Below are 23,180 nucleotides of genomic sequence, written 5' to 3'. Positions count from 1 at the left end.
AACTCCTGGAGATGGCGTGAACACTGAAGCAATGAGGCCCCAATTGCCTTAACCACATCAGCATTTCAACCTCACGCATTTCGAGATTTGTATCATGTCCCCCTCCGCTCGAGTGAACCCGTTGTTTTTCAAGGTTATGACGATTCTGAAGAGACTCAACCACCAAGTCAGTCTCAAACCGGCACAATCTCTAATATGTTGAACAACACTCTTGATCTAGAAAGCATATGTAATTGAATCTTTGGTCAGGGAGTAAATGGTCATGAAAATGAGTAGTTTATGGATATAACTTAATTTAAATATTTCTAATGTAATCTATTTGTTTTAATCAATGAAAATTATCTATAAATTGATGTTCAAATCAAAACTTGTTTTGCATTTCATAAAATTCCAACATTTAATTAAAAATTACCCGCAATTGCATTACATAATACTTAATGAAAATTAAATCCCTGCACGTGAATTTTGTAGAGTTCATAGAATTCGTCATGATTAAACCATCTTCTTTTGTCTTCAACTAATTCTGTATGAACTCTAATTTTAGTTCTTCGATTGAAATCCAGGATCATCCCCTTTTATCATCCACAAAATTTGCGTATACTTTCTCACTTCGTTATTGATGAAGCAATAATGATTTCGAAGACACTCATTTATTCTTCTTTAATTTACATGCCTTAACGTCATTAACCTTTAAAACACAGTATCCCATAAATTAAAAGTTGTCTGATTAAAATCTTCATCGCTTGCAACTGAAATCTAACATCGAATTAGAGAAACACCTTCTTCTTGAGTGAAGCGAGTACTAACCACTTTGGTATAGTGAGAACTGAGCATGTTGAGATGATTTGAAGTTGAAATGGTGTGAGTAGAAAATGAATTTGAACTTGGGTGTTTAGAGGGGATGAATTGCTGGCAGTTGGAAGAGGAACTGTTGAACGGTGATCAAACCGACGAGCGACAGCAAGACTAGCACTAGCGCTCTACTGACCATCGAGCGATGGTTTTTGACCATATAGCAATTGAAATTCTATCGTTCGCTAGATACGCTGTCGTGTATGCCTAAGTGGTATATTTAACACTTTGGCATATATGTTTGCCACTTTTTTATACTCATAGTGGGTGGTAAAGTGGCAAACTTTATAGTTTGATATGTGCATAGGAATAGGCCTTAGCAGTTCTTCTTTCTACTCAGTAAGGACTTGGGACATATTGCCTGGATTGTTACTACATTTTTTGTTATTACATGATATTGCCATATTTTACGGTTACTTTCAAGAATATTTTGATTAAGATCTATTTTCTTTGTTGGACTGATTAGGTCAGTACTTCCAGCAAATGGACACTAGAGTCCAGGGTTGAAATGGAAAATTCCTATCACAAGCTAGTAAATTTGTGTTAATTAGGTCAATACTTTCCAGTCTACCTATCTATCAAATGGGTTGTTTTGAGTTGCCTAAAAAGATAACTCACAAAATAAACGTTATTCAGCATGATTTCTGGTGGGATAAAAGATAATAACATAAAAGGTATATACCTAAAAGCTTGGGACTTTGTCGCTAAGTCTATCAAACATTGAGGATTAGGTTTAAAAAGGATAGTGAAATGAATATGACTATAATAGCCTAATTAGGTGGAGACAGGTAACACAGTCAAATGCTCTCTGATCATTTACTCTAAAATATAAATACTTTCGAAATATCTTTGTATTTAGGGGGGGGGGGGGATAATGGATTTTGGATAGGGAGATGCATTCTGCGTGGAGTCACTCTTATTCAACAATACAGCTGCTTGGAGGTAGGAGGCGGTAAGCAAATAAATGTTTGGATGGATAACTGGATACCAAGTATATCATGTAACCTTTTATCCCATGTGGTATTTCTAAGTTAATAGACTCAGAAACAAAGAAGTGGAATTCTAAAAAAGTTAGAAATAACTTTCGTGCAATTATAGCTGGAAAAAATACTAGGAATAAGAATCTTCACAGACAGAGATATGATGTTAAAAGCTGATAAACTAAGATGGTTGTTAATCTTCACAGATTAGGAATAAGAATCTGTCAAGTTGCATCTCTCTGGAAGAAATTTTGGAATCTTAAAATTTCACAGAGAATCAAAGTCTTTCGATTAAAATGCATTAACAGTGCACTACCAATTAGAAAGAAATTAGGATATATCATGAAGGATATTGATATGAAATGTATATTTTGTAATCATCCCTGTGAGTTTTTAAAGCATCTGTTTTTTGAATGTCATTATGCGACTTCAGTATGGATGTTGCGTACTTTGATCGACACAAATACAGATTCTCCCTTGTTGGAAATCTACTCAAACTGGGTGACATGTACAGATGGAAACAAATATATAGCTAACAAAGTAATCGAGGTAACGACTACTGAGTGTTTGTTTATCTATAAAAGAGATGCAACAGGATATTCCAGAATATAACCAGCGCTAGTATCCAAATATCAATATCTATACAGAGACACATATATTGTTGTTCCCATATAATACAAGATACGAACGAGTGGAATTGGATAACTCTGACTAGTTGTCGAGTATAACTCTTGAGACGGGTAATTCTAGATACAACAATATACAGGGATGGAAAGCACTGCCTAAAGATCAGTTTAAACTGAATTTTGATACTTCATGAGTGAGTAAATTGATTAACTAAGGATATGGACTAATCTTTCAGAATGATGCAGGTAAAGCTGTCACAGCTCGATCTGGGAACCTCATTTCAACCAACCCTGAAGAGACATACTCTCTAGATCTACTAGAAGCAGTAATATGGGAAAAAAACATCTATTTTCAGAATTTCTGGGTTGAAGAGGACTATCAGAGAATTATGCATTTTGCCTTGGGATTAAACAACATGGTACGATGGAGAAATTAAGCGATTATCAGTGAAACAGTGAAGATCTTGAATTTGTGCAGAAACTTTTTGGGTTTTATATTTAGTAATAGGACGAATGATCAGGAAACTGATTTACATAGTAAGGATACAAGGAAACTGAAAAACCGGGGGTACAACAACCCCGCCCAACTTCGTTCGACAACCTGTAGAACTAAACCTTAATAATATTTCGAGAGTTACAACTTAATGGTACTCAATCAAGGAACAACATTAAATATATTTATCTCTTTATCTATACAACCATCCATCAAACAGAAACGAGTCTGTAAACCTGATTATAACGCGAGAGTACTTGGATGGTCTCAAAAATAAATATCCAAGTTCAATCAATTCTTATCCAACAAACAAGGAAGGATTTTTCAACTATGATTGATATAACGCACAACCTGTGATATTTCATTTATATATACAAAATATAATGTAGAAAGGATATAGTATAGACACCAGAAATTTTGTTAACGAGGGACCCGCAAATGCAGAAAAATCTCGGGACCTAGTCTATATTAAAAACACACTGTAAGTTGTTACACCAATTACCTACTACCTATTTAGACTAGATGTAATACATGCTTCAGCTGTATTCAAGCACCTGTAGAATTCCTAGCAGAACACCAATTCTCTTTATGAATTCTTCTCGTAAACCTTCTGGCAAAACACCAATTCTCTTCAGAAGCACTCTCAAAAATCTTCTAGCAAATTGTTAGTTCTCTTTAAAACATGCAAAAATACCGTTGATACTTTTTGATCTTTTGCTTTACAAAACATCAGTTAGATTTCCCTTTAGATGTGAATCAAGGTTTTGGAAATCTTGTGTTTGTTTCAAACAACTACCAGATAAAAGTAGAGATACCAAAACAAACTTGTATATTAGGGTTTGAACTTACAATCAGTATGCTATAAACAAAGAGTCCGTGAACCTGATTTTCGTAAGTGGACTTGGGCGATTCCAAAGATAAATTTCCAAGTTAAAAAACCCTAATAATTTTACAACAAGAACAACTAGAATAAATCTAGAGATATCTTGTTTAAAACTTCTTAAGGATTTTTACGAGATACCTTAATCGAAGTTTTCTTTTAGCTCTGATTTTGACCAACTAGTGTCGGTATACGATGGAGAAATGACATCTATCAAAACCTAGGGTTTATAATCAACAACTCTTGAATGATCTTATATCAGAAGACAATACGTTAGAATAGACAAGAGTTGGAAAACCTAGATTACTACTTGCGTAACTATCACGAAGATTATTACAAACTTGGTTGTGGTAATTATATAAATACCCTGATCTCTGATGGACCTCCACAAATACCCCTATCAAATATATTTATACCCTTACCTTAAAAATCAGAAACTGATTTTAATATTAATCCCAAAAATACCCTTCATATATGAAGAGTTATCGCTTATTTCCTTATCATTTCACATCTAACAAAATTATGTGTCTCTTCTCTCTTTCCAGCCATCACCATCACCACCACCTTCATTGTTACCACCTCTGCAACGACCACCATCTTCATTTCCACCATCAACAAAAATCTTCTCCCTTGAAATATCTTAACAACGTTGGTTCTTGAAAGTTTACTGGAAATCGAAGAGAAGAATTGATGAGATTCAACGTCAACAAAATTAATGTGAATAATTCAGATTCAAAAACGATTGAATAGATAAGTTTCTCCTATCATTATACTTTTAAGTCCATCGAAGTTTCAATCGATCGGTTTGAGATTTGAAATTTCTAAAACTAATTTTACAATTTCAAAACGTCAGAAGTTTAATTTCAACTCAAGTCTCTCATTCAACTCATGATCGGAGTGTATATTTACAATAATCTCTTCTTAATATTAGTTTTGAGATCAAAATTTCGAAAAATCTCGACAGAAAAAATCGTGAAGGTCTCTAGGGCTCCTGCCTAATTTTGATCGGAATTAGTGTAGTCAATCAGAATAATAATGGCGGTGGTGGTAATTGTTAGAGCATTGCTCGGTCGAACTCGCATGCGTTGCTATCTCAAACATGTTTGTCAATGTTAGTGACCAAATTATAAGTCTTGATTTCTAGCCTATTTATAGATGTCTCGGACTAGGACATAGATAGTGTAGTTAAGCTTAGATCTCTCGACGTTCATCTCTAGAAGACGAAGAACTACTAAGGGGAGCTTGTGGAACTTCTTCGACAAAAGGTATGTGGAGACTTGAACTCATCTATCACTTGGAATATCTATTTCTACTATCTCCTATATGGAGACATAAGTCGTGTTACGATATAGTTTTCTCTATACACATTTGATATTTCGAGCTGAGTATATCTCGCTTACATATTTCTCGAAATATGTGTTGGTAAGCTTTCGCTTCGACCAAGTTCATCTTATATCATGAAAAAATTGCTAAGTAACATCTTACATGGTTTGTGTGATACAATCATTTGATGTAGGATTGGAATGTTTCGATAATGATTATTTCAATATCTTGAAAATTGCTTTGATGCTAATTGTGTGTGAAAACGTCTATTATCATTATAGAAGAATGTTTCAATGATTGAAATAAAGAGTTGATGATGTAACCATCTTTGGATATAAGCATATATAGTGTGTTCGCACATTAGTGTATAAATCCATAAACCAGAAGCCAAGAGTATGCATATGTGTGTATACGAAATTGGTGAAGGAGACAAGATAAGTATGCGTACCCGTACGCATACTGGCGGAAGTTTTTGAACCGGAAATATCTGCTGAGTTTGGGAATTACAAACTCCTAAACTAGACACCTTAAGTATGCGTACCCGTACGTATACTGGCAGAAGTTTTCGAACCGAAAATTTCTGCTGAGTTTGGAAACTTAACAAACTCAAAATCCGTTTGCTTAAGTACGCATACCCGTACGCATACTTAAGTTGGTTACTTTGTTAAATCGGTCAGTTGATGGGCTTAAACATTTAAATCATAAGGAATGCAATCTTTGCAAATCGTGGCTATAATGTCCATGATTGATTCAAGTGAATCAAACCGATTTGGTTTCAATTGTGTTTTCTAAACAATTGAACAACTCTTTAACTAGTTTCATTTGAGTCATTTGAACAAGTTATGGTTAAGATGAATAAGGTTGATATGAGAGTAATCATATGTCTAACCTCGGTTAACTATTTGTGAACCAACCTGGTGTACACGTTTAGGTACGGTTACATAAACCTAAATGAGAGTACATTTTATTTGTGTGTAACAATCTAAGTTCGATTTAACGGTTGAAAGATATTAGCTTGGTTGAATCTGGTTTTTCATCTAACGGTGATTATTGAATGCTTTGTTACCAAGGTAACTTGGATTGCAAACCCTGATTTGAAAACTATATAAAGGAGAACTCTAGCAACTGGGAAAACTAATCCCCTCACCTCTTGTGTGTTATTAGTTGCATAACTAGAGTCGAATCTCCTTTAACCTTAGGTTTCTCCTCTAAACCCCGTAGGTTAACGACTTGAAGACTTCATTGGGATTGTGAAGCCAGACCCAACTATTATCTTTATAGTTGCGTGATCTGATCTTGTTGTTTCTATCATGTTGAGTGAAATTGAAATAATTGGCTCGAGATTTTATATCTCCGATAGGCAAGATAGAAAAGTAATCACAAACAAACTTCGTCTCATCGTTTGTGATTCCGCAATAACTTGTTTCGCTAGTCGCTTAAGTTTATTGTGAGGTGATTGATAATACTAGGCTGTTCTTCGGGAATATAAGTCCGGTTTATCAATTGGCTCATGTTCACCTTGATTTATCAAAAGACGGAACAAAAACTCTTGGGTATTTCTGTGGGAGACATACTTATTCAATCCTATAGACTTTTTTGTGTGAGACAGATTTGTCTATCAAGTCTTCGACTTTGGGTCGTAGCAATCTTAGTTGTGGGTGAGATCAGCTAAGGGAATCAAGTGCGTAGTATCCTGTTGGGATCAGAGACGTAAGGAGCACAACTGTACCTTGAGTCAATGTGAGACTGATTAGGGTTCAACTACAGTTCAGTCCAAGTTAATTGGTAGTAGGCTAGTGTCTGTAGCGGCTTAATACAGTGTGGTGTTCAATCTGGGCTAGGTCCCGGGGGTTTTCTGCATTTTCGGTTTCCTCGTTAACAAAATTCTGGTGTCTGTGTTATTTCTTTTCCGCATTATATTTTGTTATATAATTGAAATATCACAGGTTGTGCGTTAAGATCAATCAATTAGAATATCCAACCTTGGGTTGTTGATTTACATTGATTGACACTTGAACATTGGCCTTTGGTACCGTTCAAGTTACTCCTCTTATTCAATCGGGCTCGCAGATTTCTATTTGCTGATTGCGGATTGAATTAAGAGTTTGAGATACTAAACTCTTTGATATACTTTATTTTATATTGAGTCCGACTATCTAGTTGATTCTCTAGAAAGTTTATTGGAGTAAGTCATCTCAGATTGCCAAACGAATTGTTGGGTGTGGTTGTTAGACCCCCGCATTTTCAGTAATGATAATGGGATTTTTTTGTTGTGAGAAAGGTATGAGACCTAAACATAGATGATAGACATAGTAATTCTTTTGATGGTTCTTCTTATATGTCTAGAGGAGGTAGAGAGAGTTTTCTGTGGAGATGTTATGAAAAGCTAATGGCTCCTGATAAACTTGCTGAGTTTTAGGCATTAGATCTAAAACGAGCTAAACGGTATGCATTACTAGTTACCTCTTTTCTTAGATTCTTGGTGATTTAGTGTGTTGAATTACTAGTATAATTAGTGTTTTTTTTTTCAATTGTAACTAGTTTATGAGTCTCTGTAGTTAAGTTGGAACAGGTGATATATGAAAATCCGGTGATAGTAGAGATAAAAGAAAAAGAAAAAAAAAATCATAGCACTTTTTACGGAGCTTCAGTTTCCTATATAAATGATAGGAAATCACGTCAAAAATATCTCAGGATAATGTATGTAGCAGTTGAGTTGTTTCTTAGAAGTCATTTTTTCAAAATTGTTGATTATTAGACAGTTGTTGCCAGGTAAGAATGAACCATCCCCATTAAATCTTGAACTCCATAAAGTAGTCTTATCATTTTATGGTCCTTGGAATGTGCGTCTAACTTGTTATTATCTTAATATGAGAGGTGATGGTGGCAGTGATATATAACAACAGTTAATATTGGTGTTGTTGTTGGGGAGGTGGTGATGGTGGATGTTGCAGCACTGGTGTTAGTACTTGTTGTTAGTGGGTGGAGGTGTAAGAGTTGGAATTGGTAAAGTTGGTGAGCTAGCATATGGAAGTGGGGTTTGGAGATGGTGTTGGTTGTGGAATTCCAATTGGAATTGGAATTGGAATTGGAGTTGGTACATTACTACATTCTGTTTTTTTTAACCACAAACTGTGAACTAGAACTATATCTTTTAATGAATATTTTTTTAACCACTGGAATGATAATGCAAGCTTTTGATGAATCACATACATAAATTCGTATTGTTTGCCATATTTTAATGATGTTAGTGTAATGGATGACCTTAAAACTGATCAGTTCTACATGAGTATTCATTGGTACTTCATTTTTTATGGTTTAATTTGTCACTTTTGGTGAATTTCCAAGTTAAAGGCCATATGGTTGGGAATCATTAATATTAATTGTTTGAACTTTTGACTTACTTGTAATATATTTTAGATCTACTGAAAGGATAAATTTTTGATGGGGCCAAATAAAATGTTGACACATGTTTTTCCTATTAATTGTTTTCAACAAATTTTATTTCCAAAAATATAAAAGAAATGTATTTTCTGGAGAAAATCTTGCTTATCTTAATTGTTTATATTTTATATTTGGTATTTTTGGAAACGTGATTTGTGAAAACAATAAATATGAACGACACATGTTAACATCACATTTGTCCCCCATGTCCCCATCAAAAAATTTCTCCTACTAAAATCTAGTTTTTTGTGTTTCTTCGTTAGCCAAACGTGCGTGACCGGTTAGTCTATCACATATTATCTCTTAGGTCCCATGCATGTAATTTAATAATTTGTGATATGTGATTATGTATAGATTTATGGAAGTTGCTCCCTGATTTGATAATTTTTTTCATAGGTGGTGTATGCTGATATTAGACGAACTTGTAGTGTAATGGTAGCACACATGACTCCACGTCAGAAAATGCGTGTTCGATACACATCAGGTTCACTAAGTTTATCACATCAATGTTTGGGATCAACTTTGGTTGTTGACACTAGATTTTGGGATCAATTTTGGTTGTTGGTACCATATTTTGGGATCAACTTCGGTTGTTGATACCATAACTAATATGAATATTTTTTAATTTTTAATTTTGGGGATCCACTTCGGTTGTTGACATCATATTATTTATTTATTTTATTTTATGATTTTTGTTTTGGGGATCAACTTCGGTTGTTGACACCATATTTTGGGGATCAACTTATTTATTTTATTTTCTGATTCTTTTTTTGAGATCAACTTCGATTGTTGACACCATATTTTGCGGACCAACTTTGATTGTTGACACTATTTTTATTTTTTATATGTTTGATTTTGGGATCAACTTCGATTGTTGACACCATATTATTTTTTTATTTTCTGTTTTTTGTTTTTGGGATCAATTACGGTTGTTGACACCATATTCTGGGGATCAACTTCGGTTGTTGGCACTATATTTTTCTTATTTTTTGATTTTTATTTTGGGGATCAACTTTAATTGTTGACACAACCGGAGGTGGAATGGCAGCGGCGGTGGCGGTGGTTCGGTGGTGGAGTGGTGGTGGCGGTTAGTAGGTGGTATTCGTTGTACGGTGGTGGAATGGTAGTTGAATGTTGGTGGTGGTTGTGGTGGTGCTAATGGTGGTGGTGGCGGCCGTGAAGTGGTTGAGAAAAAAATAATTGTATTTTGAAATGAAGAAAAATATTACATGTGTGAGGTTATTAAGGTAATTTAATTTTAAGTGGATAAGGTTTTTAAATGATAGGGGTATATTTATTGTTGTATAAGGGTATATTTATTGGGTGTCAAAACTAGGGGTACATGATTAATATACCCAACTCAGTTTTACGATCCCCAAGGCAAAGACTTAATTATCTCACTCTTGTTCACGAAGAACAAAAGACGTGGAAAACCACCTTACAAAGCTTATACCTATTTTCCAAGGGATAAAAAACTGTAGCATTCACAAACCCTTATTTAAAATGAACAAGGTAGCTTGAAAGCTAAGCAAAGGTAGCTTGAATTCTAAGCAAGTTTGAGATATTTTTCGTTTTCAAGACTCTCCTAATTTTGGGAGTTTTTCCTAAGTTGCAACTCTTGCTTAGATAATTAAATAAACAATTACTTTAGCATAAATTGTATTTATGTGAATAAATCATAATTTAACTTAGGAAGGAATTCTAAAAATCACAAACACTTTAATATGTTAATCAAAAGTGTTTGGAAGAATAGCCATCTTGCATATATAAGGAAACATCAAAAACTTGACTAAAAAAAGGCTTCTAGTCACGTTTTGCACTCAAGTCCGTGAACCGTTACAAACAATTGGATTGTTGCTACCAACGAACTGCAACACTAACAACAACACTTATAACTGTTACTTTCACTCATAACTTCTTTGTTATAACTCAGAATTGAGTGATTCTTGGCTCCTTGAATTCGTAAGCTCATTCACTATAACATGAAAACTTTCCAGGGATAAAGGTTATTGTCACAAAAGTCATGGCCCAAATAACCTCGAGTATATATACATAAATGTACATTTACCATCATAGGAATTGTTCCATAGATCGAGCATTTGTTTCGATAGATTAGAAAGGTAGAATTGAACAAGAATCCAAATGAAATCAGTCACCACATACCTTTGTTGATGAAGTCCTCATTGATGTCTTCTTGTAGTCTTCAATCCTCATCCTTAAAGCATAACTTCGATACTATACTCTACTTCGTAAACCTAATCTACTCTGAAATTAACTTTAGTATACTAAATCAAGAATGTGTTTTGTCAACTAAATTTGATAACTAACTTGACCAACGCTAGTGGGTTCAACCGAGCAATGCTATAACAGAAACGTAATTATATAAAACAACAATATTGATTAGAATGCCAAACTAACTTTTTTAGTTCTTTTAGTAGATAGGATGTCCTTAACTTGTGATTGTAGTTAAGTCTTAATACGGGAGGATAAAATTTTGTTGGGGGATTCCAATACTTCAACCTCGAGTGAAATAAGGGCCACTAACAGAACTGCAACTCTTGTAACTCTGTCTGTTGTTCGCTGAAGTATAAATTTTGAAGAATAAAAAAGTCTTTGTTGAGATTGTCTCAAAACACCTTAGCTTATCTGAAGCAAAGATGGTTCATAGAGAAAAAGCAACAACAATTCAGATTGTAAGCTTAGTAGAGGATGTTATCGAAGACTCTGAATTGGGTTCGGAGAATCAAAGTGGATTAATTGATATAGAAGATAGAGAATGGGGATTTGTGAATTTGGGCTTAGATGATGTAAATGTATTTAAGAATTCTGTCATGGAACACTATGGTAAGGATTAAAAAAAAAGAACTAGACCAAGTTGTGTTTTAGTTCAAGAAACAAAATTATGTAGGTAACTGCTTGGTTGGATAATCATCTTTAGGGTAATCATAGCAATAAATGGCTACAAATTCCATCTCAAGGATTATGAGGTGCAATTTTAATTTGGGATGATAATTTGTTTAAACAATTAGATGAAATCATTGGTTCGCATTCTATTACAGTCAAACTAAAATACAGATGGGCTAACTATGAATGGTCTATCAAATGCATATTCTTTTTGTGATTATGATGAAAGATTGGAATTTTGGGAAGAAATAGATATTTAACAGGATGGGTTTCTGAATTATAGTGCATTGCTGGTGATTTTAATGCCACATGCAGTAGAAGCGAAAGAAATAGAGTTGGAGGTTCTAAGAGAGATAAAATGTTGTTAAATGAATTTATCCATAACCAAGAAATTTTTGATTTTCCTCTAAAAACGGGGCTTTATAATGGTCTAACATGCAAGAGAACCCAATATTATGCAGGATGGAAACATTTTTAACTAATCAACAGATAGAAGATAATTTCCCAGACATAACTCAAACTCTTCTTTGAAGAATATTATCCAATCACTCTGTAATTTTACTAACTATTGGCAAGTTAGATATGAAGAAATCTCCTTTGAGAATCAAATCATAATGGTTATGTAATCCTTCATTTATTTCAAGTTTAAAGTTGTGGTGAGATTCAATGGTGTATCATGCGAAACTGGATACACAGCTATTTGGGTGGATGCGGTAAAGTGGGTACTTGAAAGATAAAGCTTAACCATTGTATTTCATCCTACTAAAGTTTAGGATGGTGTATAAACTGTGATTTTTTCTTGTTGATGAGTTGACCAGTTGATGTAGTATATGCTTGGATGGTGCTTTGTAAGTTGTTGCATGATTTTGGATCAGCCGTATTTTCGACACAGATTCACTGGTGTTACCAGTTGATGTAGTATAAACTGTGATTTTCAACACAGATTCACTACACCAAATTCTGGGATCCGTAACAGAGCTCAGCCGTTACTAAAACGGGTTGTAACGGCGTTTTTCTGGTGCAAAAGGGGGCGTTACATATTTTCGTAAGATCTTTGCGGCCATTACGAATCTGTGTTGTAACGGCCCTCGTAACAGCTTTAAGCCGTTCGAAGTTGCCACGTAGTACAACTCTGGGCTGTTATGAATTTTTTTTGTAACATAGTTAGCGTAACAGCTTTCAGCCGTTACTACGTGGAAGATTGTAACAACTTAAAGTCGTTACTAAGTTGCAGATTGTAACTGCCTATACCGTTACGGACATTTTTGTAACAACAAAAAAATTACTGCCAGTCAGTCTTGACCTGGTCAACCAGGTCAAGGCTGACCGACAGTTCATTTTCTGCCGGAAATAAGCCGGAATTTCTATCACCCTGCATCACCTTTCATGCCATCCATCATCCACATTCAAAAATCAATTCATATCACATTCAACAATCAATTCACACCACATTCAACCAATTCATGTCAAAAAAGAACACAAATTCTTCTAAGTACAATTTTTTTTTGTTAAGTACACAAATTCTTCTAAGTACCAATTATTTGTTAACTGTTCTAAATTTCTAAGGGAATACATAGAAACATACTAACTTCCTACATATAAACTTACAAAACTTTGCGCTGCTTTATTCTCCAGCCTTTCGATCAAAAAATGCATCATTCAAATAACCTGCTAACGCAAAAAACTTATACTTAGATGTTGGAAGTAAGCAAAAACTAGAAGAGATGACACACCCAATAAACTGGAGCATTTATGAAGTTATTGTTGCATGGAAGTAAGAGAACTTAACGCGTCAGACAAACCTATCTGTAACTGCAACTGCATGACCATAAGCATACCAACCTATGTTAAAAACAAACAAAACTAAGATGTTATACTACATACGGATGAAATTACAAAAAAAATATCAATTGGAGAAAAGAAGAATGAGAAATACTTACAGTGGTTTTGTAATAAAGAACAAGTCCATGATTTAGTCATCAAGAGCTCCAACTGCAACTGCAACCATTGATCCAGGCCATTATTCTAATTGGTCCTGCAACAAACCAAAGTCCATAAGCTCTCGCACGCGCAACAAACCAAAGTACTGTAAGAAACATGGAATCAGTACTTACCCAGTAAGTTTTTTTTGTACACAAGTTGATGCCAATCCAACTGTAGTTCATTTCCCACCATACCTAAACAGCAAAAAGAAAAATATGTTAAAGAAACTGAAACACGAAATCCAATTGTTAACCCTTCCTCATATGTGTGATCCCCATACACATCTTCTAATTGCATCACGTGAATCCCACTTCTAGATAAAAATCTTGACTGAAGTGAAGATAAAGATACCTGAAAACTGAAGTGAAGATAAAGATAACACACTTGGTTGCCCTGTGATCTGCCATGTGAGAATCATACACGCATATATATATTATAAAAATAATTAGGCTTTTAAAATTATAGAACATTGGGTTAATGATGATACCTTCTGGAACAAAACCAATCCAACACCAACGGTAAGTGCTTTCAAGCATTTCATATACTTGTTCTGGAGCTGAATCACCAATGGCTCCACCCATCATCTGGCGCGAACAACATATTGCAGTTTCTCTTGCCTCCTTTGTATTTCCCTTTCCTTCTATGGCGCATAATAACCATCGTGGTAATGGGGGCAACCACCACACTCCGAATCGCATAAGCAAAGATACATGAATACTAGTAGCATACACATAACGCCATCCTGCAACTATATCAATTTTCAGACCGCCAACTGTATAACCTAACTGCTAGAGAGATAAAACCCAGTATTTACAAGTTGAGAGTTTTATTGCATACACAAATTGATGTAGAAGTTTGCAGAAACAATAACATCGGGTGGGGTATTATACCAGACATAATAACTATTGGTGTTGGATTGGTTTGCAGAAACTATATCAATTTCCAGACTGCCAACTGTATAACCTAACTGCAAGAGAGATAAAACCCAGTATTTACAAGTTCAGAGTTTCATCACATACACAAATTGATGTAGAAGTTTGCAGAAACAATAACATCGGGTGGGGTATTACACTAGACATAGTAACTACTCATTGACTACCTCATAATGCATTTTGTAACTAACACTTCCACAATAATAAACAACAAGGATAGAGATGTGAAGAACTTACAAGCATTCCTAGAACTATAAAGAGCTCTTTCAGAGAAATCAGTCGTCCTCGTACCTGACTTGGTGCAGTCTCAGCAATGTACATTGGTGCATTGCCTAAAAGCATTGCAGGACATCAAAAACTCTTGCAAGAAACAAGTTTACTACAGAAACTGTTCAACACCGCGACACACATTATCTTGGACCTAGAGAACTATGGTAAGATTTTTCTAACGCAGTTAATCACTTTGTCCTTATTGTGTATGTGCACTTGGAGATATCACAGATCAAGACACTGTGCACAAAAAAAGGTTTGAGAGAAATAAGATAGTTACTCACCAGTCCAATTCCCATACCATATATTATGCATCCAATCACCAAAATCGCAAAGTTGGGTGAAACTGCTGTTACTAGAGCTCCAACAAGATAAAGCAAAGAGGACGTAATCAACTCCCTTCGTCTTCCTTCAAAGATAAATTTTCTGTTTTGGGTTTCACCAAATAGCAATGTACTAAATTATAAGTCTGAATAAAATGAACGCAAGAATCAAACATTTCAATCATTAGGAAACATGTAAAAATGGATTCAGAGACTCACATAAGTCTGAACATTTGTTTACACTAAACATCAACAATCAAAACTGAAACAACAAAAAATATCTAAGTTAAAAAAAAAAGAATCTGAACGTAACATAGAACTGAGAAAGTAAAATAGAACTCATAAACCACTGCATAATAATATGAAAATGCAAGTTTTGCTATTTAAGTCGGTTTGCAAAACACACAAATCAAAGAGGTATGAGTGATCACTTAAAGGCTGCAGTTCCCATTCAGCATTTCTGCTGGCAAGACTGGCTTCCCACATCTACAATGCCCACGTCTGAACTAATCAAGTCCCCGTACAATAAACCGCTGACCTATAAGGCTATAACCGTGTAAAGACCAAAAAAGGAATCAAAAAAATGTAATATATACTCAAAGGTGAAACTATCTCAAAACCATTTAGCTTAAAACGCCATGAATATGTAGCAAGGTGAATCAAAGATAAGCCTCTTTCCCCCTTGTTAGTTAGGACAATCGTTTAGAATTAGCTAATAGTGTAAACTCGAATTATATCCCAAAAAATCAGTAGTATTGCGAAGTATACATGTTCAGGATCAGCGGGATAAGTACACATAGTACACAAAATTGACCACTCCCTCTACTTATTTTCCTGAACTGCAAACAACCATGACAACCCATTAGCTCAAACATTATAGCTTCAACTACCAATAACAATTATATCAGTATCTCCTTCTGACTATAGTTCATTGCAGCAAAGTACAACCTCAACCTCAAAAACCCTAACCCAATCAATCACAAAAACAAACAAAATAACAAAAACATCAAAATTACCTTAGAAGTAGTTAGGATAACACCATCAGCACTACCAGCCGCAATTCCAACCCCTTGTAGCTTCTCAGTCAACTTATCAACTTAATTCCCATCTGCATCTGAAAAGAAATCTGAATAAAATTCCCTAAATCAGAAACCCAAATCTCATAATCGATTGAACAAGAAACCCTAAATCAATTATCATTTTGAAACCCTAAAATGAAAACCTAAATCTAGTTGAAAATAAATCGAAATCAAAACCAAAAAATACCTAAATTAAACAAAGTAGAACAGATGCTTTCACACGATTAGCTGAGAGTGAAGATCATTTCTTCCAAGTTCGAACTCCGACGAACAAACTAAAATCAATGAATCATAATACAGACTGAAACCCTACAACGATTTATGATGCCCTAAAAATCCTATTATAGATGATGAACAAACTGAATCGAAATTGATTCATCAAACTCGATCTGGTTCATCGGCTGAAAGAAAGAGACGAGAGGCTGAGAGCAGAAACTCATATGGTTTCATCGGCTGAGAGGAAGAGAAGAGAGAAAAAAAAGAAATGGAAAATAAAATTTTCGATATACTTTCATTAGGGTATACCCATATTACGCATGTGAATCGCACACGCATGGGAGGAAATATCCTCTAATGTTTTTCGGTTTGGGTGGAAACAAAATGGTACGTGTGTGAATGGCACACGTACAGGCTCCAGGTGTTACGACCCAGGTATGACGAAGCGTGTGGCTGGCACGCTTATGAAAAATTCGTAACGGCTAGCCTCTGTTACGAAATTTTCAAAAATTCGTAACGGCCATAGCCTCTTACTAATTTTTCGTAATGGCCATTTGTAACGAGAAATTCGTAACGGCCACAAAGCCGGTACGAATTGCTGTTACGAATCCAGGAATTTGGTGTAGTGATTAGAGAGATATAGAACTATTATAAATTTGGATACATGACAGTATGTATACCAATTCACATACTAGGAGAACTTTTATAAGTCCAGAACTGCAATACATGTACTGGTGTATGTATAGTTCGGCTTTGGTACGAGTGCCCGGTATCCATACCATAAAAAGTCTATGGACTCGTGAACCAGGAAGGTACGCGTACCTAGTATGCAAATCGGAAAAGATATGTTGGTTTCAAAACCAAAAAGGTATGCATACTCAGCATGCAAACCATAAAAGATCTGTACGTTCTTATACCCATTTTTATTTTAAGGGTATACATACCCGGTACACGTACCACGACAAAAATATTCACGAACAGGTACAGTACACATACTTAGCATGTCGAATATTTTCAGATGCATCTGAATTATTTTTATGAGATAATCGACATTTGAATAACTGACTAAAAACACTATCTAGACATGTTTAATTTGATCTCATTTGTGACTCAAGGTTAAAGTCTTAAAGTGGAGTTTTAGAGAACCGGTTCAATCATATATGAAAATGGTTAAATTTATCGTTCAATTGGATAGTTTCAACTAACCTTCATAAACAAGTCATTGTACATGGTTCGGTTACGGTTCATCCTAACCAGAGTGTATATTCTGCTATGCTAATCTCAATTCAAGTTTTTCATCTAACGGTGATTATTGATTGCTTGATTCCAAAGCTACCTTAGCTTAAATCTAAATCAACCTTGAACTTGAAAGTCTATATATAACACTACAAAAATATCAACTTTTACTCACACCCCTACTGCCACAGATTTGTATTTCCGCGGCAATTAGTTACATATTGCCACGCCCTGATTCATAGTCGTAGCAATAGATAGCCAATTAGCTACGCCAAGATGAAAATTTTCCACGGGATCCAACATGCTAATCACTTGCAAGTTATAAATGCGATTACTGACTTCCAGTCACGACATAGTGGGTCGGGGGTGTTGTGGGCTTTTGTTACGACATAAAGATGTTATCCCGTAGCTAATGACCAGAGAGGCAGAAACTTCGTACTTTTTATTCAACTAATACAGAACAACCCACGTTCACATGAGATGAGAAAGTAACCTCCCCCTATACTCCTTCGGGTTCTTTCCTCTACATGTATCTGTAATCTGTATCAAGTTTCATAAAAACTACTTTCAAATGCTTTGACATAGAACGTGAACCTGCAGGTAAGTAAAGGTTCTGATTTTTTATATCTCTAATGTGGGATTCGTTTAGAATCGGTTCTCCTAAATTTGGTTACTGAAGTTAGGTTATCTTATATGAATTTAATTTTTTTTCCATACGAAGCATTTTTGAATTAAGGAATCAAGTTACTCATTCCTTCTCAATAGATGTTCATTGATTTTCAATTTGGATTTTACTTTACCCTAACGGGTAAGAATTTTCTTTGGTTGTCTATTTGATTTCCTAGTACGATAAAATTAAAAAAAAATAATATTTCAATTGGTTTCAGAATTGCAATCGGTGATCTCGCAGATTCCATAAATCCGAAGGATGGTGCTGCTGCTTTTCATCTCTTCATCTTTAGTTTTGGGTTTTGAGTAGATTTCTTGTATTCAGCATTTGGGATATTCCTGGTAGTAAATCACAACTCAACATCTGTCAAATCAAAACCCTAACTTTCTATTCATTTTCAAGTTATTAATCTCTTAAATTTAATACACTATATAGTTTGTGAAATCTTTGTTGGTGTATTTGCTATTAGGTGTATTTTCTATTACAGAGAAAGCAAAGATGGGAGGGAAAGAGTGGTACTTCAATAGTTCTGGTGAGACAGACAGGAAAGATGAGTTATCTAAATTATAATTCGTAAAATTCTGGACAAACTTAAATCGTGGAGAAGTAAGTCTCAGTTCCCCTCAACTCTCTTCTTTCCTCGTCTTTCATCAATGTTTAGATTTACAGAGAAGAAGAGAATGTTAAGGTTTTTGATTACTTCACCTAGGATTCTGTAATAATCATTTCATCTGATTTGATTTTTTGAATATAGGGTTACTCTATAATCAACAAGATCTTTATGGATTCTAATCAAGTTTTTTTCTTTAACTGGACCAAGAAGATTGAATACGTATGTGACACGGGAAAATTGGTCATCAGCGATGAGGCTTGAGATTTTATTTGTATCCATGGTTAAGAAATTGGATCAGGTAAAGCCAGGCTTAGGCATTTTGTTTTGTACGATATTAGGTAGGCTTCAAATCTATCTTGATACATAAACATTTGATGTTGTTTTATCAGCTCGGGTTGATTTTTTTTATTATATTCTCATCTTATTACATGAATATCGAAGTAGAACTAAACTGTGTGTCATTATCCTTTTTGCACATTTAATTTGGGGCGTCTCTTTAAGTAATGATCTATTTTGTGAAATCTAACTTAGAATTCATGTAGCTTCCATTCATATGACAATGTTATTTGCGTTTTTGAAACATACTTCTATGTATAAATTTTCTTTTATTCTGAAGCTATAATTCTTATTCAGATTGTGTTTTCTGACTATGATGACAAATGACGTCTAAATGCAGATACTCATTATGAATAATACAGTAGGAATTTGAGATTACAAACTTCCATCTGCTTATGGAAGGAAAAGTTGCATCTTCTAATGTTGTTGTTGTCTTGGAATGCATTCGTGTCAGTTTATATCTGTTTTCCTTTTTCCCTTTGTGATTATTGTCATTTTAAATTTCAATGTTGATTTCATGCTTTTGTTTTTGCCTAAATTTGTGGTGTAGGTATCATTTTTGTTTTTTGAGTGTGAAGGTATGCGAACTCCACAACTGTGCAAACGTGACCCTGACACACATGAGTGTATCAGACCCACTAACAAGGTTGCGAATTCTAATATTTTTTTGAATGATTACTAACTAGGTACTTTAATTGTCCTTTAATAAAGTTTATGAACATGTTCAATAAGATATCAATGAAAACTGTGTAATGATCTACATTAAAGGAGTTTCCGACCAATTGCATGTTTGACTGATCTTAAAATATTTAACATGTAGCCATTCACCAACATTTCTTCAAATACTTATAAATGGTGAATTTGCCGGAAGTCCAGATAGTGGCGCATGTTATCATAATTTTCATTTTTATTTACTATTCTCTCAACTGTTAGCTGTCCTTGGCAGTGCCTCTTAAGCTTTACTTCTTATAATAATCTATGTCCTATTGCATTTTCGGTTATAATTTTCGCGGTCCAAGAAGAAAAAGGAAGAAAATGTGAACACTCAAATCACGAAGGCATCCGAATGCTCACAACCAATCATCGTAATCTAGAGTGATTTGTGATGATGATATCTTAGTGTTGATTCCTTGGCTCAAAACCTTCGGGTTTATCACAGCCTCATCTAACAACTCCATGCGGGGCGTTTGCGCACGGGATATAGGTAAAAACAAAGAAAACAATACATACAAGTAAAGATCCATGGGGTTAGGCAAATATAAAGTGCTGAAATATAAACAAGACCGAGGTTTACGTGGTTCAGCACTAAGGCCTACGTCCACGGGGTTTGTTGTTTCACTATGTTCTTCACGGTTACAAGAGTAGTCGAATGACTTTTGGGCTTACATGTATTTTCGCTTCTAAAGGATTAACTTACACTCGAAATCTCTCTCTCCTTTCCTTCTTGATTTCTCCGATCCCCCTTCCTCTTGGTGGAGAGGGGGTATTTAAAGGGTTAGAGTGTGGGACCCCTCTCTGAAGGCCGTTGGAACCTTATCTTCTAGTGTCTTGTGTCCATCACGCAGAGGTCTGCGTTTGCCACTTGATCACGCAGAGACATCCTCGCTCCTCCCACGGGTTGATCGACACGTATACTGCTCAGAGTGTTTAATGAGGGTAGTTGAGATGCCTGCTCGTGTCAGACAAGTGTCTTCTGTCCCTGTCACGTCCGTGTCAGCTAACCTTCTCTCCACCGTTGATCTTAGCTTCTTTTGAAGATGAGATAAAGTAACTCCTTGGGGTTTATTTGGTGTTCCGTAGTGCATTGTATTTTGATGTCTTGGCCGGCATGCTTTCCACGTATCTTCCTATATACACATGTCTGATAGTGAGATATATGTATACACAGAAGATATGTCAGCACATTGTGCAAGAGATTCGGTCTGTGCTAGGCCGTTAGGTCATCTTCCTGGTAACATGACGGTGTAAGTGAACCACTCATCTGCAGATACTTTCACAATTACCTTGCCTAGAAATTTTTCTGACGCAACAGAATTTCATGATATTTCATCAGTTGCAGCATCAGATTCGGACAAGTCACCTCAACAGATCTCATCAAGCAATTTTGGTACTCGTATTGGGGAAGATGATTACAGTGTCCAATCAACGGTATTATGATCCTTTTCAATATGTTATCCAGCTCCGCGAAGACTATTCCTAGCTCTAAGTACCTTAAAAGGGAATTACGGTACTTACATTCTTTCATTGTATCTTTGTGTAAACTTGAGAGGAGAATTATAATGATAAGATAAATAATGTAAATTCTTTTTTTATAAATAAAATTTATTGAATGGATGATATTTGTGTCAACTTTCTACGAATTTTAAGATGCAACAATTTCTCGATAATCTTTGGCATACAGCAAATAGTGCGGCTAGGGCTGAACATGGTATGGGTTAACCGTTGGAAACCGACCGAACCAGACCAATAAGCAAGAAACCGAACCAAACCATTTAGATTTGGATTGGTTTGGTAAAAAATGTTGAAAAACCGACATTACTGGTTTGGTTTTGGTTTGACCTGAAAACCGAACCAAAAACCATTGGGGAACCGATTAATTTTTAAACTTAATTTCTACCGTCGATTTAAAAGTATTAGATTCTACCCATTAATTTAGAGGATAAATAGAAACCCTAAATCTAATATTTCATTATGATACTCTCCCTCTTTCTCTTTCTACTTCTCTCAGCCGCCTCCCTTCTCCACCCCCAACTACAGCTGCTGCTACTCGACTTTTTTCTTCCCGTCTTCCTTCTTTTTTATTTGTCAATATCTAAATTAAGATATATTATATATATTCATTTGATCTCTAGAATTAGAGTAAGCTTTAACTATTCTTGATTTTTTTTTTGTTTGTATATTTGTGTAAACCAATACTATCGGCAAGTACGATTTTTTTATCTGTAAATTTGTGTACTTTTTTTTGGTTTGACATAATTATTGGTTAACCAGAAACCACTGGGAAAAACCGAAACCAACTGGAACCATTTGGAAACCGAACCAATGGTTAATGGATTGGTTTGGTTTAGATTTTTAGAAACCAATAATATTGGTTTCGGTTTTGGTTTGGCTAGAAACCGAACCAAAACCGACCATGAACAGCCCTAAGTGCGGCTAGTAATTAAGGATGATGTCATAGTCTTACCGTTAATTACCCACGGAAAAACATGTGGCAAATGAAATTGGACCAATATCCATGATAAATAAGCCGTGGCTAGTATCGTGGCAAATATTAATAGCCATGAGACTATTTGTTACGGCAGGCCAGCCGTGGCAAGCTATCTTTTGCCACAAAATTTTGATTAATTTCCACGCCTTTTTAGCGTGACTAAACTCAGTATTTTTGTAGTGTAAGGAGAACCTCAAACAACTGGGATCTTTGAATTCCTGACACTATTCTTGTGTCTCCTACTTGTAAACTAGAGTCGTCCTCTCCTTTAAATCTTTTTAGGTTTAGCGACTTCACCTAGGGATTTGTGAAGCCAAGTCAAGCTATATTTATCTTGATAGTTCATGTATCCCGATCTTGTTTTTATTGTCGCGCCTTGCTCAAACAAACAAGATAGATAAAAATCACGAAGTTTCTTCGTCTCAGACTTTGTGATTCCACAAGTTTATACTTGTGAGGTGAATAATAATCTAGGATGCTCTTCGGGAGTCATAAGACTAGATTTTGAGGCTTGCTAGACTTTTTTCCCACCTCACCTTGATATTTGATCAGAACGAAAATCACATATAGGCTTATCTGCGGGAGGCAGACTGGTTTAAAGTCTTCAATTGAGTTGAATCAACTCTTAGGCTGTAAAGGACACCAACTAAGGGAATCAATTGCGGGGAGTCCTGCTGGGATTCAAGAGGAGTAAGGAACGCGACTGCAGCTGAATCGTTGTGACGGTAGACCCGGTCTCGACTATATTCCAGCCCGAAGTTCTGATAGTAGGCTAGTGTCTGTAGTGGCTTAATACAGTTTGGTGTTCAAAT

The 23,180-nt window shown here is 35.3% G+C and overlaps 2 long non-coding RNA genes across 8 annotated transcripts; one reads left to right on the top strand and one right to left on the bottom strand.

Annotated features, from left to right (window-relative positions):
• Positions 1-12,949: 12,949 nt before the first annotated feature.
• LOC113332661 lies at positions 12,950-16,547 on the bottom strand. Of its 5 annotated transcripts, none has more exons than XR_003351636.1 (11): positions 16,277-16,547; positions 16,027-16,136; positions 14,972-15,113; positions 14,655-14,749; positions 14,376-14,452; positions 13,973-14,233; positions 13,837-13,885; positions 13,617-13,679; positions 13,443-13,537; positions 13,305-13,344; positions 12,950-13,170 (listed from the first exon to the last, which is right to left on the bottom strand). It is a non-coding gene; the product is annotated as an uncharacterized LOC113332661 (long non-coding RNA). The 5 variants fall into 5 exon arrangements; XR_003351639.1 differs by having other exon boundaries at positions 13,837-13,878; XR_003351637.1 differs by having other exon boundaries at positions 13,973-14,227.
• A 1,255-nt stretch (positions 16,548-17,802) lies between these two features.
• LOC113332980 lies at positions 17,803-19,755 on the top strand. 3 transcript variants are annotated; one of them, XR_003351752.1, is made up of 4 exons: positions 17,803-18,141; positions 18,429-18,552; positions 18,681-18,817; positions 19,035-19,755. It is a non-coding gene; the product is annotated as an uncharacterized LOC113332980 (long non-coding RNA). The 3 variants fall into 3 exon arrangements; XR_003351751.1 differs by having other exon boundaries at positions 17,804-18,141; positions 18,966-19,755; XR_003351750.1 differs by having other exon boundaries at positions 17,806-18,141; positions 18,681-19,755.
• The last annotated feature ends 3,425 nt before the right edge of the window (positions 19,756-23,180 follow it).

Source organism: Papaver somniferum, unplaced genomic scaffold (genome assembly GCF_003573695.1).
Source record: "Papaver somniferum cultivar HN1 unplaced genomic scaffold, ASM357369v1 unplaced-scaffold_132, whole genome shotgun sequence".
NCBI classification, from domain to species: Eukaryota; Viridiplantae; Streptophyta; class Magnoliopsida; order Ranunculales; family Papaveraceae; genus Papaver; species Papaver somniferum.
Note: the sequence above shows the minus strand (reverse complement) of the source record. Positions and strands in the feature narration are given on the sequence as shown.